This window comes from Chenopodium album, chromosome 24, assembly GCF_948465745.1.
Source record: "Chenopodium album chromosome 24, dcCheAlbu1.1, whole genome shotgun sequence".
NCBI lineage: Eukaryota > Viridiplantae > Streptophyta > Magnoliopsida > Caryophyllales > Amaranthaceae > Chenopodium > Chenopodium album.
In genome coordinates, this window is record NC_137857.1 from 29,109,270 (window position 1) to 29,127,527 (window position 18,258).

Consider the following 18,258-nt stretch of genomic DNA (forward strand, 5'->3'; position numbering starts at 1 on the left):
GAATAATGGATGCGTGAAATTGTGTGTATGTAGAAACTCCGATCATGATATGTATGGATGGACACTCATAGAGTGTATAAGGGTATTGGAGGATGATGTAGGTGGATCCATTGCTCCCAAATGTTGCCCAACATCTTATATTTATAGGTGATGTATGGAGGTGGAAGAAATATGTGGAATTTTCTACACAACTCTTCTAATTGTCCATATAAATCTAGAATCTTCATGAGCATTCACTAGTTCTAGATTCTTCCACTATTCTCCATCATTTCCTCAGTACTTTTAGAGTTTTCTAGAAACCTTTGAGAAAGATTGAAATGTAATAAGTTGTGCTTATGGAATTTGGACCACATTAACCCAACATTTCAAATTAAGAGAACATGCCACAAACCCAAGCCAACGATAAGGATGACTAATAGGCGGTCGCACACCTAACAAAATTAATACCTAACTAAACCTCCTAATTACGTAGTAGGGTAGGTCAGGGTCGATCCCACAGAGAAGGTAGTATCAATATTATACTATGAATTAAAACTAGTCGAGTCAATCAAAATAGGGTTGAAAGTATTATACTATTAAAGCAAGAAAATCAAATAATAAAAACATCTAGAATTAAGTATCACCACTAGCATAATCAATACAAGACAAATTCTTACCCCATCCAATTAATTATATATTGAAAATAGTATAGTGCACCCGGGTGCACCATGCGCATGGTGCACCCGAAAAGAACATTAGACTTATTTTAAAGAACATGAGAAAAAAAAGAACATATGAGTGTTTGAAAAAGAACATGCTAGTATTTGAAAAAGAACATGCGTGTAATAGTGTTCAACAAAAGAACATGCGTGTAATAGTGTTTGAAAAAGAACATGCTAGTAATAGTGTTCAACAAAAGAACATGTTTGTGTTTGACAAAGAACATGGCTTCCGAAAAGAACATTAGACATATTTTAAAGAACATGGAATAAAAAGAACATATTAGTGTTTGAAAAAGAACAAGCTATTCCTGTCAAAAAAAAAAGAAAAAAAAAAGAAAAAAAAAACAAGCTAGTGTTTGAAAAAAAAATGCTAGTTTTTGACAAAGAACATGCATAATAGTGTTCAACAAAAGAACATGTTTGTATTTGACAAAGAACATGGCCTCTAAAAAGAACATTAGGCATATTTTAAAGAACATGGAATAAAAGAACATGTTAGTGTTTAAAAAAGAACAAGCTAGTGTTTGAATAATTAACATTGCTTGGTTATCTTCCAGTTGGCTTCAATTCGTTACTATTCTTCTTTCTCCTCCAATTGTTCTTTTTTGAATAACATGTACTTTATAGCTTTAATTAATTTTTTTTAAAAAAAAAACCCCAAATTCACAAAATTAAACACTTTGACTTTTAAATTATTGATGAAAAACAATTTGCATGTACAAAATTTATACTTACATTTTACTTGAATCCACCATTTGTTCAAGTTTGAAGGTTGAATTGTTGAAATAAGTTCAATTTTTTTTCTTGGGTTTCACTTTGAAGATGAACAATTTTGCTATTTTGAAATTTATTTGAAAAATAGAAAAAGATAGAGAGAAAAGTTCTAGAGAGAGAAATGAGTACTTTGGAAATGATTTTTACCTAAACAATATAAGAAGTACCAGTATTACGAGATTGACAGCAAAGTGAGACCAAATTGAGACCTTCATTGAAATTTTTAGATGAAAACGATGGTGTAAAGGAGAGGTAAAATTGGCAGCAAGAAAGAGAGTGATAGGAAGGGAAAGAGGAGTGAGAAATTGCAGGAGAAGAGACTGATGGATTTGCAGTTGCAAGAAAATAAAAACATGTTCATTTTTTATCCATGTTCTTTTAAATATACTAAATGTTCTTTTAGTTGCACCATGCACATGGTGCACCCGGGTGCACCAACCACAAATTAATTAATTATATGTTCACAAGGAAAAGTAATTTCTAGATAATACCAAAGGTCTCTTTCGAGTTATCAATGGCTTCTCTAATCACAATCAAGCCTATTTTCATGGAATCATGCAAATTAGAGACATTAATTAAGCACATTACTCTAACTTCCTAAACATCCATTCAACTATTTTCATGATGAGCTTCAAACCCTTAACTGATCTATTCAAATCCGTTAAAACCCAACTCTCGTTGCGATTAAAACAAAGGAATAATAACAATACCAATTATTTCTAATCTAGTATTGGCATAAGCACAATCGATTAAGCATGAACAATATAAAAATTAAAATTAATTGAGAATTTAAAAGAATAAATCAAGTATTAATCATGGCTAGGGTTCAACCTAACCCTAGAAATAAGACTAGAAACACATAATTAAGAACAAAGAAGAATAAACTACTAAAAGTAATAAAGGAAAACAGGAAGCACTACTAGAAAACACCTTGTCTCCGACGGAAATTTTCCGTCGGTAAGGGTCTAAAATCCGTCGCAAATAAACTTTCCGACGGAAATTCGTCGTAAAGGCTCGTCGGAAATACGTTCGTAGGATATCAGCAATTTTCCGAGGAAAATTCCGTCGGAAACGTGTTTCCGACGAATTTTCCGACGAAATTAGTGGCCTTGGAAAAAAATTGACTTTTGCTCTTGGTCCGTCGGAAATCTACGATGAACTATTTTCGTCGCAGATTATATTTTGCGATGGAAAAATCCGTCGGAAAGGTTTAATTTTACGACGGAATTTTCCTTCGCAAAAGGGAAATGATTGCGAGGAATATAATTCCGTCGCAACTTTCCGACAGAAAAAGCCGTCGCAATTTTGCGACGGAATTATTTTCCTCGCAAATTTTTCCCTTTTGTGACGGATTTTATGTGCCATAATTCCGTCGCAAAAAAGGTTTTCGACGAAATTTTTTTTATCAATTTTCCGTCGGAAATTAGTGTAAACAAGGCATCGAAATCAATTTATTTTCTGCCACAAACTAATATTTAAAACCTATTCCTGCACCTAGTTCCTGTTTACAAAATTTATCGAATATTGAAAATTTTTTTATATATATTTCCACAAAAGCCATGCACCCAGTTGAACATAATAATATATAGTTATTTCCAAAAGAGCGGAAACATAATCAAAAGCTATACAAATTAGATTAACTACATGTCCGTACTACATGAGACTACATGTCCATACTACATAAACATAAGCTAGGCTACACAATTGCCGAGGTACCCTGACCAGCTCCTCCACTACCCGGGTCATCCCTGGGGTCTCGATGCTGAGGCTGAAAGGTAGAACATGAGTCGTTGCTAGCGAATCGACTCATAAACTCATCCCACCGCTCCTTGTTCTTCCTCTCTATTTCAGCCACTTCACTTTGAATTCGGAGTTGCATCTTAGTTTCCATTTCACTTCTGATTTCATTGCGAAGAGCCTGAACCCTATGCTCCATCTGATCCTGCATTTGGGAAACAACGGACGGTGTGTACTGCTGTGACGACCTAGAAACTCGACCCATCCGGTTGCTGTAGTACAACTCCGCACTTTGACCAAGACCCCTTACTCGACCCTTCTTGTTGCGGCCACCCACACTCTCCCAATACAACACATTGGGACTCTTCTTAATCCCTTGAGTACTTGCTTTTTCAGCCTTCTTCTGGTAGGTTTCCTACAAGATATTCATTATACAAACATATATTAAATAAAAAAATGCATGAAACAGCATAAGTTAATAGTTTTTAAAGGTGTCCATGACTTGAAATGAAATAAAACAACCAAATACTTGAAATTAGGAACCATTTTCACCTACACACATTCAATATTGGCTTAATTGCCATCTAGTTTGCCTATTCTCTTCATTTCTTGGATTATGAACTCATTATTTCACAAATTACTTCACTTTTACATAGTTATAGATGTTTATGGCTTGAAATGACATTTAATGAGGTATTTGCTAAGTATAGGAGCCATTTTACTCAAAATAGAGCCAAATAAGGGCAAAAGGCCTTCTAGTTTGCCTATTCTCTTCATTTCTTGGATTATGAACTCATTCTTTCACAAATTACTTCACTTTTACATAGTTATAGATGGTTATGGCTTGAAATGACATTAAATAAGGTATTTGCTAAGTGAAGGAGCCATTTTACTCAAAATAGAGCCAAATAAGGGCAAAAGGTCTTCTAGTTTGCCTATTCTCTTCATTTCTTGGATTTTGAACTCATTCTTTCACAAATTACTTCACTTTTACATTGTGATTCATGGTTATGGCTTGAAATGACATTAAATGAGGTATTTGCTAAGTATAGGAGCCATTTTACTCAAAATAGAGCCAAATAAGGGCAAAAGGCCTTCTAGTTTGCCTATTCTCTTCATTTCTTGGATTATGAACTCATTCTTTCACAAATTACTTCACTTTTACATAGTTATAGATGGTTATGGCTTGAAATGACATTAAATGAGGTATTTGCTAAGTATAGGAGCCATTTTACTCAAAATAGAGCCAAATAAGGGCAAAAGGTCTTCTAGTTTGCCTATTCTCTACAGTTCTAGGATTATGAACTCATTCTTTCACAAATTACTTCACTTTTACATAGTTATAGGTGATAATGGCTTCAATTGACATTTCATGAAGTATTTGCTAAGTATAGGAGACATTTTACTCAAAATAGAGCCAAATAAGGCCAAAAGGCCTTCTAGTTTGCCTATTCTCTACATTTCTAGGATTATGAACTCATTCTTTCTCAAATTACTTTAATTTTACATAGTTATAGGTGGTCATGGCTTCAAATGACATTAAATGAGGTATTTGCTAAGTATAGGAGCCATTTTACTCAAAATAGAGCCAAATAAGGCCAAAAGGCCTTCTAGTTTGCCTATTCTCTACATTTCTAGGATTATGAACTCATTCTTTCTCAAATTACTTCACTTTTACATAGTTATAGGTGATCATGGCTTCAAATGACATTTAATGAGGTATTTGCTAAGTATAGGAGCCATTTTACTCAAAATAGAGCCAAATAAGGCCAAAAGGCCTTCTAGTTTGCCTATTCTCTACATTTCTAGGATTATGAACTCATTCTTTCTAAAATTACTTCACTTTTACATAGTTATAGGTGATCATGGCTTCAAATGACATTTAATGAGGTATTTGCTAAGTATAGGAGCCATTTTACTCAAAATAGAGCCAAATAAGGCCAAAAGGCCTTCTAGTTTGCCTATTCTCTATATTTCTAGGATTATGAACTCATTCTTTCTCAAATTACTTCACTTTTACATAGTTATAGGTGGTCATGGCTTCAAATGACATTAAATGAGGTATTTGCTACGTATAGGAGCCATTTTACTCAAAATAGAGCCAAATAAGGGCAAAAGGCCTTCTAGTTTGCCTATTCTCTACATTTCTAGGATTATGAACTCATTATTTCTCAAATTACTTCACTTTTACACAGTTATAGGTGATCATGGCATCAAATAACATTTAATGAGGTATTTTCTAAGTATGGGAGCCATTTTACTCAAAATAGAGCCAAATAAGGCCAAAAGGCCTTCTAGTTTGCCTATTCTCTACATTTCTAGGATTATGAACTCATTCTTTCTCAAATTACTTCACTTTTACATAGTTATAGGTGATCATGGCTTCAAATGACATTTGATGATCATGGCTAAGCATAGTTCAAGTGCTTACCGCAATCTCCTTGGCTTGGTCATTGGCAGGCACTAGTCCTTTCCCAGGGACATCCTTGAAGTGTGTCTTCAAGAAAAGCTCATGCGGAGTTGGGAAATGGCCTTTATTCTTCTTAGCCTTTGAGTGTACATGCAAAAAAATGAAAGGAGAGGTGTTAGACATGATTTCACTATAGAACACAATTAACTTGAATTTCACTTGCGTAATAAACAACTTTACCATCCTTTTTGCATGCTGCAAAGCTGAAATTGAACCCTGATAGTGTGTTGGTTGAACCACTTTGTCCATAGAACCACCTCTTCTGTTCTTCTTGTTCTGTTCAGACCGCTTCAAAAATTTCTCATCTTTGGTAACAATGTCCATCATCTTCTTGTGGACCTCCTCGTTAAGCCAGCCAGGCTTGACGCCATTCATCCTTTTGGTGATTGTGTGGAACATGTCTCTCAGCCGATCAGCTAACTTCACTTCAAAGGCTCTCTTCACATGGTCATCCAACTCAGGTGGCCATGTGCATTGTTTCTGCAATGACAAACTTTTAAAGTTAGTAACCACATGTCCATTAACACATTTAGTAATATATGTCTAAAGTAGAAAATGATATACGTTGAACAAGTTCCACCAATGTTTCTTTGTATTCTCATCAACCTCTCCATAGTTTCGCCAAGGATCTCGATAGTAGCCTGTCAGGACACCGGAGACGCACTTAGTCACGTCCCCATCATCAAACCTACATTTAATGTGGAAATTGGAATATAAGTTCAAGTAATGTAAACAAATCTACATTAAATATGGAAATTGGAATATAAGTTTAAGTAATGTAAACAAATCTACAGACATACCATTGCAAAGCAGGATCTAATACTATCAACTCAGCAGACTGTGATCCCTGTCCTTGCTGCCTCTGCCCCTGGTGCCCCTGAAGCTGTTGGCCATTGCCTTGTACTTGAATTTCAGATTGGGTGAAGGCGGGATCCACACCAGAGCACGTGCTTTCTCCTTTCCTTTTTTCTTCTTCGACGCTTCCCCTTTTTTGCCTCCCGCCATAACCACCTGAGATAATAATTGTTAGTAACCAATACATAATATTATGCAAATGACAATAATTAGAAGTATACTGCGTTATAATACATATAATGCAATGTAGTGTTATGTAATAGACATAATACAAAATAGAGCAATGTTATATGACACAAAATACATAGAGTTTCATAATCTCATATTGATTTTACAATAACAAACAAATTGTCCTAATCAGTACTTTCAACACTATTATCACTTTCAACACTATTATCACTAGTGGATTCATCACTACTATCATCTAAAAACACATCGATGTCATCATCCTCGTCACTGTCACTAGAGTCAACACTAGATTCGTCATCCTCATCGCTTGAGATAATTAGGCCGACATCATCATCTTCATCTTCATCATCATCTTCAAGGTCATAGTCAGGATTGTCATTTGGTGGACAAAGCGTAGCATGTACTTGTGGGGACGGTGCCTGCAAAAACTCAAGGTCCACCGGAGCATCAACGACTGACCTTGCTTGTGTTTTAAACACAGCCCACCATTGAACTCGATCCCGTTTTAGGCTAGGGTAGGATGCGTAGTACACTTGGGTCACTTGATAAGATAACACAAAGGGATCATACTTGGGGTATTTTTTAGTATGATTTACTTCCACTAGCTTGTATTGTTCATGTATGTTCATACCCCTACCACAATCCATCCAACTACACTTAAACAGAATAGTCTTGTACTGTTTTTCCGGGACAGTGTAGACTAGTTCAATGATGTCATCTAGAATCCCAAAGTACTCTCCACCGTCCTCACTAGACACACACACACCATAATTCATGGTAGACTTGTGTTTGCCATGGGAATGTGTATGGAATTTAAATCCACCCACAAAAATCTGCTTCCATGTTCGAACACGCTTGAAAGGGCGCATGGACAATGCTTGCAAGACATCCGAATTTGGTTTTTCTTCAACCACCTACACATGTCACAATACATCAAATCGATAAAATTGCAACATCTATAATTCATTTTTACATAAAAGCTAGAAAGTTTCTATCACCTTGTGATGAAACCAATCAGAGAATTGAGATTCACATTTCTCCATGACTTCTTCTCTACGCAAGTAAGGTCGAGTACTAAGAATGTAGTCCTTAAACTTCCTATTTCATAAATGAACCAAGATAAATTAGTAGTTCAACCATTTTAATTGTTTAGAACTTTGAATTCAATTCATTCCTTAAAACGTATACCTTTCGTATTCGCCAAGAACACCACTGTTTCTTAACACGAACAAATGAGCACACTCGAGTTCCTTGTCATCTAAATACCAAGTTTTACCCTCAGTTGAGACACGACCACTGTCCACCGAGAACAACTCTGGTAAATCTGCGTTGTCCATATTGCTATCAACATCTACATTCACATTACGACCGAGATCTCGTGTTTTTGTGTCGACCGACGCTTGAAAGTAATTTGAGCAGAAGTTTGCTATCTCTTCAGATAGATAAACATTGCATATGGAACCTTCAACCCGAGCCTTGTTCCCAATTTTTCGTTTCAAGTGATTCAAGAACCTGCAATTACATTGAACAAGTCATGACAATGAATGGTTTTTAAGAAAGAGGATGTGAAAAGGTGTTGAAATTACCTTTCGAAGGGATACATCCATCTATATTGAACAGGACCACATAACTTGCCTTCATATGGCAAATGAATAGGTAAATGCTCCATGGAGTTAAAGAAAGCAGGGGGGAAAACCTTCTCAAGCTTACAAAGGATTTCAGCGATGTTTTTCTCCAACCGCTCCATGTCACTAACTGTGATTGTGTAGCAACACAAATCGCGGAAGAATAGACTGATCTCTGTAATCGCATTCCACATATGGACAGGGAGCAATTCCCTCAAGGCGGTGGGAAACAACCTCTCCATGAACACATGACAGTCGTGGCTCTTCATTCCATGAAACTTACATGCTTGCAAATCTACGCATCTGCTCAAATTGGAGGCGTATCCATCAGGAAACCGCAACTGTTTAACCCACTCACACAACACTTTTCTCTGAGCCTTGTCAAGGGCGAATGGGGCTTTTGGCATGAACTCTTTTCCCCTGTCATCCTCTTGAAGATGGAGTTATAGCCGTTTACAGTATTTGGCAATGTCATTTCGGGCAGATGGCATGTCACATGTATGCTTTTTGACATCCATGATAGTGTGAATTAACTGATCAAAGAAGTTCTTTTCAATGTGCATGACATCTAAGTTGTGACGGACGAGCAAATGCTTCCAATAAGGAAGGTCCCAGAGCGTGCTTTGCTTGAACCACCCTTTTTTGGCTTTTTTGAGAAGTTTCAGTGCTTCAGGCCCATCTACTGCCCTTGGAAGGTCTTTAACACATTCCCACAGTTCCTCTCCAGACATGATATGTAGTGGTGAACCTTTCTCGACTTTGTTTTTACAAAATGCAGTTTTACTCTTTCGAAAAGGGTGATCTACTGGAAGGAATTGGCGATGACAATCAAACCAGGAGACTTTTCCTCCATGGTCAAGCCAAAATGCTTTGCTTTTCTCCATGCAATAAGGACAAGCCTTCTTACCAGCTGTAGTCCAACCAGACAACATGCCATAAGCCGGGAAGTCACTAATGGTCCAAAGGATGGCTGCTCGAAGTGTGAAATTTTGTTTCCTCGAAATGTCATATGTGTTTGCCCCAACTTCCCATAATTGTTTCAACTCTTCTACCAGCGGTTGCATATACACATCCAAGTTGCCCTTAGGGTTTTTAGGACCGGGAACGAGCAACGAAAGGAACATGAATTGCCTTTTCATACACATCGAGGGAGGCAAGTTATAAGGGGTCAAAATGACAGGCCAACAAGAATACTGTCCCCCAAACTTACCATGAGGAGCAAAACCATCTGTACACAAGCCAAGTCGAACATTACGAGGCTCATTGGCAAAATCTGGAAAGCAACTATCAAGATGCTTCCAAGCTTCAGTATCACTAGGGTGCGCCATCATGCCTTGAACCCGAGGATTGTTCGAATGCCATGTCATTTCCTCCGAAACTTTCTTGGTTGCATAGAGCCTTTGCAACCTGGGTGTGATCAAGAAATAAAATAGAACATTCAGAGTCACTAAGCTACCTTTAGAAGTCTTCTTGTATCGATCGCTACCACACACCCTACATGTGGTTAACAGCACATCATCCTTCCAAAACAGCATACATCCTTTCGGGCATGCATGAATCTTTTCATGAGGCAACTCCAACCCCTTCACAATCTTTTTCACCTCATAGAATGTGTCTGCCATATGGTTGTTGTCAGGAATCGCTTCATTCACCAAAGAAGCAAACCCGTCAACACATCTGTGGGGCAAATTATACTCACACTTAAGACTAGTAATTCTAGAAGCCATCTCTAACACAGACATTGAACTCCCTTCGTATAATGGTTGTTCGGAATTCTTCAACAAATCCAGAAAATGCTTAGCTTGTGCATTAGGCTCCTCCTCTGCAGAAACACTCGCCTCTTCCGAATGCCCTCGTTCTTCATCTTCATTATGACCAAAAGCATCGAAGACCATTTCACGATATTCATTTACTTGTCGTTCAGGAACTCCTGGAAACCCTTCCCTATGACACATCCACTCATAGTAATTAGGAACAAAACCGTTCCGATACAAATGAAGTTTAACCGTTTCCGTGTCCCAAAGCTTTTTGTTCTTACATTGGGGTTGCTACTTTTGGGATGATCTTCCACGCATTTAAGGAATTCATCTACCCCTTTCACAAAGGCCGGATTAACAGATTGTCCAACTTTCCTTTCATACATCCAGCTTCGTTCAGTTCGTTTCATGATTACAACTTCTACACAACTCACGCAAATGTATAATCACATTAGTCACAAAATGTGTTGAATATTCATTACCCATCAAAGTGTCATGGGAATGCAAATAATATGTTATTCTCGTTTACTTAACTAAAATAAACAAAATGGCAATTAATATTTTTTTATCAAAGTAAACTAAACTAATGCTTATTATAAACCAAATAAACTAACATACATACTTAAACAAGCTATTTACTAAACTAACATATTATTTTTTCCAAAGTAAACTTAACTAACAAAAAATGTTAACATTATAAATTAACATATATCAAACTTAATTTAACTAAGTTAACATTTTTTTCATAATAAACAAAACTAATGTCTATTTTTAACCAAATAACCTAACAAACATAATTAAAATAAACTAAACTAAACTAAACTAAACTAACAAAAATGTTAACATTATAAATTAACATGTATAATTAAACTTAATTTAACTAAGTTAATATTTTTATTCAAAATAAACAAAACTAATGTCTATTTTTAACCAAATAAACTAAACTAACATATTTCTATATACAATTAAATTTATATATTTTACTAACATGTCATTCATCAACTAAACTAAGAATTTTAAGTTTTATAATGTCATTAAATTCTAGATCTACCGTTTTTATTGACAATTACACCAAAAAAATCCACACTTATAACAAATAAATTTAATTGACATATAATTTAGAGTGTGTAACGTGAGATTCAATTAATTAAAGTGTTTTAAAAAATAAAATATTAAAAAAACAAAAAAAAAAACAGAAAACAACCACAAAACTTACCACCTACGCACAGTGGCCGGAGGTTGTGGTCGTCAACCCAAAGGTGGTGGCTGTGGCGCCTGTCAACCCAAAACAGGTAAGGGTTAGTGTTTAAAAAAAAAATTAATAAAAACCACAATTCACTTACCGTCGGCAGCCAAGCGGTGGTGGTAGAAGGGAAAGGGGCGGTGGCGGTGGCAGAGAAACTTCAGGGGTCAGTGGCGGTGGCGGTGGCTGGTCCATTAGTTAAAAATAAAATAAAAATTAAAATAAATTAAAAATCAGAAATTAAAAAAAAAAAAAAATTCCCCCACCCCACAAACCACCAGTTCCCCACCTAAACCACCCCATCCCCACCCTTTCCTCCAGCCCCCACCCCCGAAAATACCCTCACCCAGCCCGAAAACTCCCCCCACCCCCCGACCTCCACTCCCCACCCTCCCCCTCCTTCCCCCACCCACGAAACCCCTACCCTCCCTTCCCCTCACCCCGTAAACCCCATCCCCCTCACTCCGTTAGATATTCGAAAATTAAAAAAAAAAAACATAGTGCGGCACTTACCTGAGGTGCGCACCGACGGTCGATGTACGGGAGAAAGTCCGGCACCTCAGGGCGGTGGCGGTGGCTGGTCATTAGTTAGGGTTAGGGTTCTTCGAAAATTAAAAAAAAAAAACACGAACTGCGGCACTTACCTGAGGTGCGCACCGACCACGGCGGATGAACGGGAGAAAGTCCGGCGTGGCGGGCGGGCGGTCTTCCTCTTTCTCCCTTCTCTTCCCCTTTCTTTCTCTCTCTTCTCTTCCCCTTTCTTTCTCTCTCTTCTCTTCTGTTCTGTGGCTAAGCCACGAGAAAAGGGGATTTGTGTTAAATATTTTCCGACGGAATTTAATTTCCTCGGAAAATTTAAATTGCGACGGAAATTTCCGTCGGAAACCAATTTTCGACGGATATTTCCGTCGTAATTTATTTTTTCCGAGGAAATTAAATTCCGTCGGAAAATTAGCGAGGGATTTTCCGACGAAATATTACGAGGCACACAATTCCGTCGTAAATTTCAAACTTTCCGACGAAAATTAAGGTCCGTCGGAAGGATTCCGTCAGAAATAAGGTGTTTTCTAGTAGTGAAGAATTGAAAACTAACAAAAAGAAAGTACAAAACTAAATCTCATACTCCAAAGATGTCTGAGGTTTCTAATTTCTACGCCTCTTATGTGGCTTCCAAGACCCCCCTCATGTTAAACTCATAAGGATGTATATAAGCTAGAATATTAAGGAAGTTAAGTGGAATTAGGAGTCCCTTAATTTGGCCCAAAATCTTTTTTAAACCCGGCCTTCTCAATCGCTATCCAAGAAGAGGCCGCAGACATGTTGCGGTGTGATGCCCCAAGCCGTAGGTAGGCTGTGGTGTAATCTGCCACACATTCTTCTTCTTTAGTGTTTGGCAAGTTGGCCGCGGGTAGGTTGCGGTAGAGTGTTTCAAGTCGCAACCGGGTTGCGGAGTAGGCTGCCATGCCATGCTTGGTGCAACAATGTTATTGCCATATATTGTATTTAGCTTCACAAGAGTACCATAAATGTTGTGAGCAACTTATAGAACTTTTATTCCATGACTAAGCTACAATGTTTGTCCTAAGTGCAACACCTCCAACTTGAATATCCTTGCTAATATAATCTTAGGAGCAAAAACCTACAAAGAAAAAGAACTCGAGTAGAGCAATAATCGAAATATATAGTAAAATGACGATCAAGTAATTAAATATAGGGAGAAAGTAAGACAAATATCATATAAATATGGCATATAAAACATGTATTTTATCGTGTTATCAATGACAATCTAAAATCAATTTAAATTAGAAAGGAATCAATGAATCATGCGTATGTATCTTGTGCAAGAGAGCTAATGAATTCATACACTTTTGACGTTATTTGTTCAAGTCTAGAGTTTTCTTTTACCCTATGTTTGGATAGAGAGAAATGAAGGGAAAGGAAGAAAAGAGAAATAAAGGGATGCATCCTCCCTTGTTTGGATATTTTATGCAATTAAGGAAGGAAGGGGAGAGAATTAAAAGGATCCATTTTCCTTCAACTTTTAATAAATCAAATCCCTCCTTTGTTGGAGAGATTTGGAAGGAAAATGAAAGGTCTCCTTCTCCCTCCCTTTCCCTTCCCTCTTTTTCCTTCTCCTCCCTTTCCCTCCACTATTGTTATCCAAACATGGCGTTAATGTTCATATAGTTACTTTTAGTAAATCAAGGTAGCCAATCATAGGTAAGCAAAACGTATACGGGAGTTTTTCAAAAGGAAAGACTTGATTAATAACACATTATCAACTTCAAAGAAATACTCAAATTTATAACACTAAATTAGCTTCACCTAATGAGGAAAACTCAATCAAAATCTTATGGTTAAGTTAGTCGTCATTGATCATGGTATCAGAGGCAGTGTGACAAAAAATCACGACATCTGGAAACCCTATCCAATCTACCCCTCTTTTCAAGTAAGATTTATTCCACGATGCCTATAGGAAGACCCAAACCAATCCACATTACAAATCCAACGGAACCTTATGTGAAGGGGCGTAATAGAGTGATTATATAAATCAAAACAATTTTTGATTTAGTTGGTCCAGCAACTAATATGGTTACCATGGTCATTTATCTAAAGGATCAAGCTGTTATATGCAAGCTCAAGTTTCCAACTCAGTTTTTCTGTTTATTCCTTGACATCTTCTAGTTCCAAAGAATCTCTAGTTTGGGCCATTAGTGCTCTTTTTTAGTGTATTAATGCTTAATATTATGTATTTGCAAAAAGAGAAAGCATTTCTCGTTTGTCTGATCATATTTTACAATTGTCTAATTTCCGCTGATTCTTTTTTTTTTTGGTGTTCTACCCAATTCACCCTTTGGGCTAATCCGAATTCAGGGCTCTGTTATGGGCAATTAGATTCCAATCCCTTCCTAATTGTTGTTGCTGGGTGATAATATTGAGAGAATTAGAATAGAATTAGAAGAATTAGAATTGTATTTCTTGATCATATAATTCGACCAACATAATTATTTATATATACAAGACTTCCCCCTCCCTCTCCATGGAAGAGATAATATCAAATCTTATCAAGCTTAGGAAACTAACTATCCTTTCCTAAGATAAGCTGGAAAATATATCTTGCATAATCAAATAATATATCATAAACATATTATCATATCTTTCCTAACACCCCCCTTCAAGTTGGAGCACTAGGATCAAAGATGCCCAACTTGATAAGAAGATAGTCAACTTGTGGTCGACCCAAGGCTTTCGTGAATATGTCAGCCAATTGCTCATTTGTGCGCACATGAGTAGTGGTAATAAGGCCTTCTTGCACGACATCTCTAACAAAGTGGCAATCCACTTCAATATATTTTGTGTGTTCGTGGTACACGGGTTTTTGAGCAATGTGTATTGCCGCTTGACTATCACAATAAATAGGTACAGCACGAGGATATTGGACCCCCAAGCTTAGAAGTAAGCCTCTTAACCATTTTACTTCACACGTGATGCCATACATTGATCGGTACTCAGCTTCGGCAGATGAAGTTGCAGCCGTGGCTTGCTTTTTAGTTTTCCATGCAATCGGTGAGTGGCCTAAGAACACCAGCCACCCTGACAAAGAGTGTCGTTTGAGGGGACATGCTGCCGAGTCGGAGTCACACCATCCTTGTAACGTGAGCTCACTATCCGAGCGAAGTAAAATGCCTTGGCTTGGAGTACACTTTAGGTAGCATACCACTCTTAAAGCAGCCTCCCAATGCTCTTGTTGAGGCGCCTTCATGAATTGGGATAGGACATGAACCGAGTAAGTCAAGTCGGGGCGAGTGACACCTAAGTAAACCAAGCGCCCAACAAGTCTTCTATAGCCTGCTAGATCCGTGAGTAAAGGCCCTGTAGCACGAGCCAATTTATGGTTTTTCTCCATCGGAGTGTGAACTGGCTTAGACCCGAGAAGACCTGTCCCTGAGATGATGTCAAGGTCATACTTGCGTTGACATAAGAACAGCCCCGTAATGCTCCTAGCCACTTCAACGGCTAGAAAATATTTTAGTACTCCCAAGTCCTTCATATGGAAACAAGTGCTCAAATAATGCTTGATTGAACAATTTATAGCATTGGAATTATTGTCGGACACAATTAAATCATCAACATAAACAAGAACGTTAAGTTGAATAGACCCCTTGGTATATGTAAAAAGAGAGTAGTCCGGGTTTGATTGTACAGAACCATATTTTTTCAAAGCGGTAGTGAGCTTGGAAAACCAACACCTCGGAGCTTGTTTGAGGCCATATAAAGATTTGCGAAAACGATAAACAAGACCCGGTTCATCTTTAGTGAATCCCGGAGGAAGTTTCATGTATACTTCCTCATTTAAATCACCATGAAGGAACGCATTATTTTTCGAGGCAGCTAAGCAAGGAAAGCACGAACGGTTGTCATCTTGACCACCGAGGCAAAATTTTCATCATAGTCAATGCCTTCGGTTTGATGATTACCAAAAACAACCAAGCGTGCCTTTAGTCGCTCAATACTTCCATCAGATTTGTACTTAATTTTGCACAACCATTGGCTACCAAGGGCCTTTTTCCCGGGAGGCAATTTTTCCAAAGTCCACGTGCCATTATTCTCAAGAGCACACATTTCTTCTTTCATGGTCACCTTCCAATCTTCATCTTGCATTGCCTCTTTGAAGGAACGAGGCTCTTTACCTGCTGTTATTGCTGCAACAAAATTTCGATGTTTTACAGAAAACTTATCACAACTAACATAATGTGCTATAGGATACAGTATACCTAAAGGAGGTGGAGCAACTGGAGCAGGTGAAGGAGATAGACTATTTCGGGTTACTTGAGCATGAGTCACAAAACCTCGGAGTTTGCTCGAGACAAATTTCTGTCAATGCCCACGCCCCATTGCATCGGGGGTCGTGGCTGCTTCTTGTAGCTCCTCTTGGACAGTAGCTTTGGGAGCTGGGGAGGAGTTAGCCACAGCCGGCTGTGGTGTGGGCACAGCAACCACAGGCGGTTGCTGCTGCAGTTGCTCTTCAAGGGTGTCATAGCCCTCGTCGAGAGCATATATAATATCCAAGTCCCTTCCCATATCAACACTAGCATCCGTATTAGGTGTTGAAATATCTATATTTGTACCTTCGGCATCCAAGTAGGGATACACATCCTCAAAAAATCGAACATTCCTTGAGACAAATTGTTTTTTTATCCAAGTCATACAAATACCATCCCTTCTTCCCGAAAGGGTACCCAACAAATACACACTTTCGACTACGACTCGCAAATTTGTCACTCTTTGCCTTTTGGTTATGAGCAAAGCACAAGGACCCAAACACACGCAACTCACTAAACAAAGGTGGGGTGCCAAATAACATTTCATAAGGAGTTTTATTGTTGAGGAGGACAGATGGTGTTCTATTTATTATATGAGTAGCTGCAAGGGCACACTCTCTTCAAAAATAAATTGGTAACCCCCCTGAAATCTAAGGGCTCGAGCAACATTGAGGATGTGTTGGTGTTTTCTCCCCACTCTCCCGTTTTGTTGAGGGGTTCCCACACAAGATGATTGAAATAGAATGCCTTGAGCCGAATTATAATTTTTCATACAAAAGTATTCAGTACCATTATCACTGCGTATTATTTTTTTTTTCTGTGAAAATTGTCTATCAATCATGGCTATAAAGGACATAAACATCTTAAACACCTCTGTTTTATCATTTAATAAATATATCCAGACGGCACGAGAATAATCATCAACTAAAGTCAAAAAATATTGAGCACCACAAGAAGAGGGTTCGTTGTACGGCCCCCATAAATCACAATGAACTATTTCAAAAATACGAGAAGCTTTATTTTCACTTAAAGGAAATTTGTCCCTAGTGTGTTTAGAACGATGACACACTTCACAATTTTTATTTAAATGACCCTTAGAATTGCTAAGAAAAGGACGGAGCTTTACAACTTTCTCGGGAGGGTGACCCAATCTTCTATGCCAAAGCTTTAAGGTTGACAATTCTTCCATAGAAACGGCCGCTATGGATGCCTCCTCCCGAAAATAGTATAGTCCATCCCTTCCTCCCGAAAAGATTATAAGGAATACGAATTAGATATTTATAGCTTTTATTTATAACTTTTATTGAACCAAAAAAAAGAATTAAAAGCTGACTGGCTTATCAGTATCTTGAGCAATAAATGTTATAGAAAAATAAAACATAATAAGAAGCAAAATGGTATGGGCAATTGCCTATTGGAGTCGACCTCATAACCAATTGTTCAAAAAAGTGTGCAAGAAACCAACTTAGCCAAGTCATTATACTTGTAATCTCTTTGTATTTTATTACTTGTTTTATTTTTTCATGTGTATATTTGTACTTTAATTTAGATAAGTTTGAGTGTATTGTGTGGCGAAAATGTTTAATAATTTTTGGAAGTTTTTGTTTTAAACTAACTAATAAAACCCTGATTTTGAGATAACTTACTTAATAAAAAAGATGTATGAAATTAGTAGCTACTAATAAAAGGTTTTATGTTTTAATATACTACTTTTGGCAGGAAATTTCCACTATTGACCTAATTTTCCAACATTGAGCCATCTTAAAACAGGTGTTCTCCTTGTGTATAAATCAATCTTATGCCGCTATTCTTCTCATCCTTCTCAATTAAGAAAATAAATTGATTTAGGATTTGGATTATCAAAAATCATAGTAAAATACTAACATGATCGATACTCCATTTTATAACTCTAAGTGGTTAATTTTTTAGATTATATATTAACTTTTACATCATTGGAATAAATAAAAAATCAATTAATCTACAGCAAATTATAATCCATAATCAACATCTATAGTCATAACTCATAAGAACATTTGTTTAAGCTCATGTCAAAAAAAAAAAAAAAAAAAAAAAAAAGGAAAAAA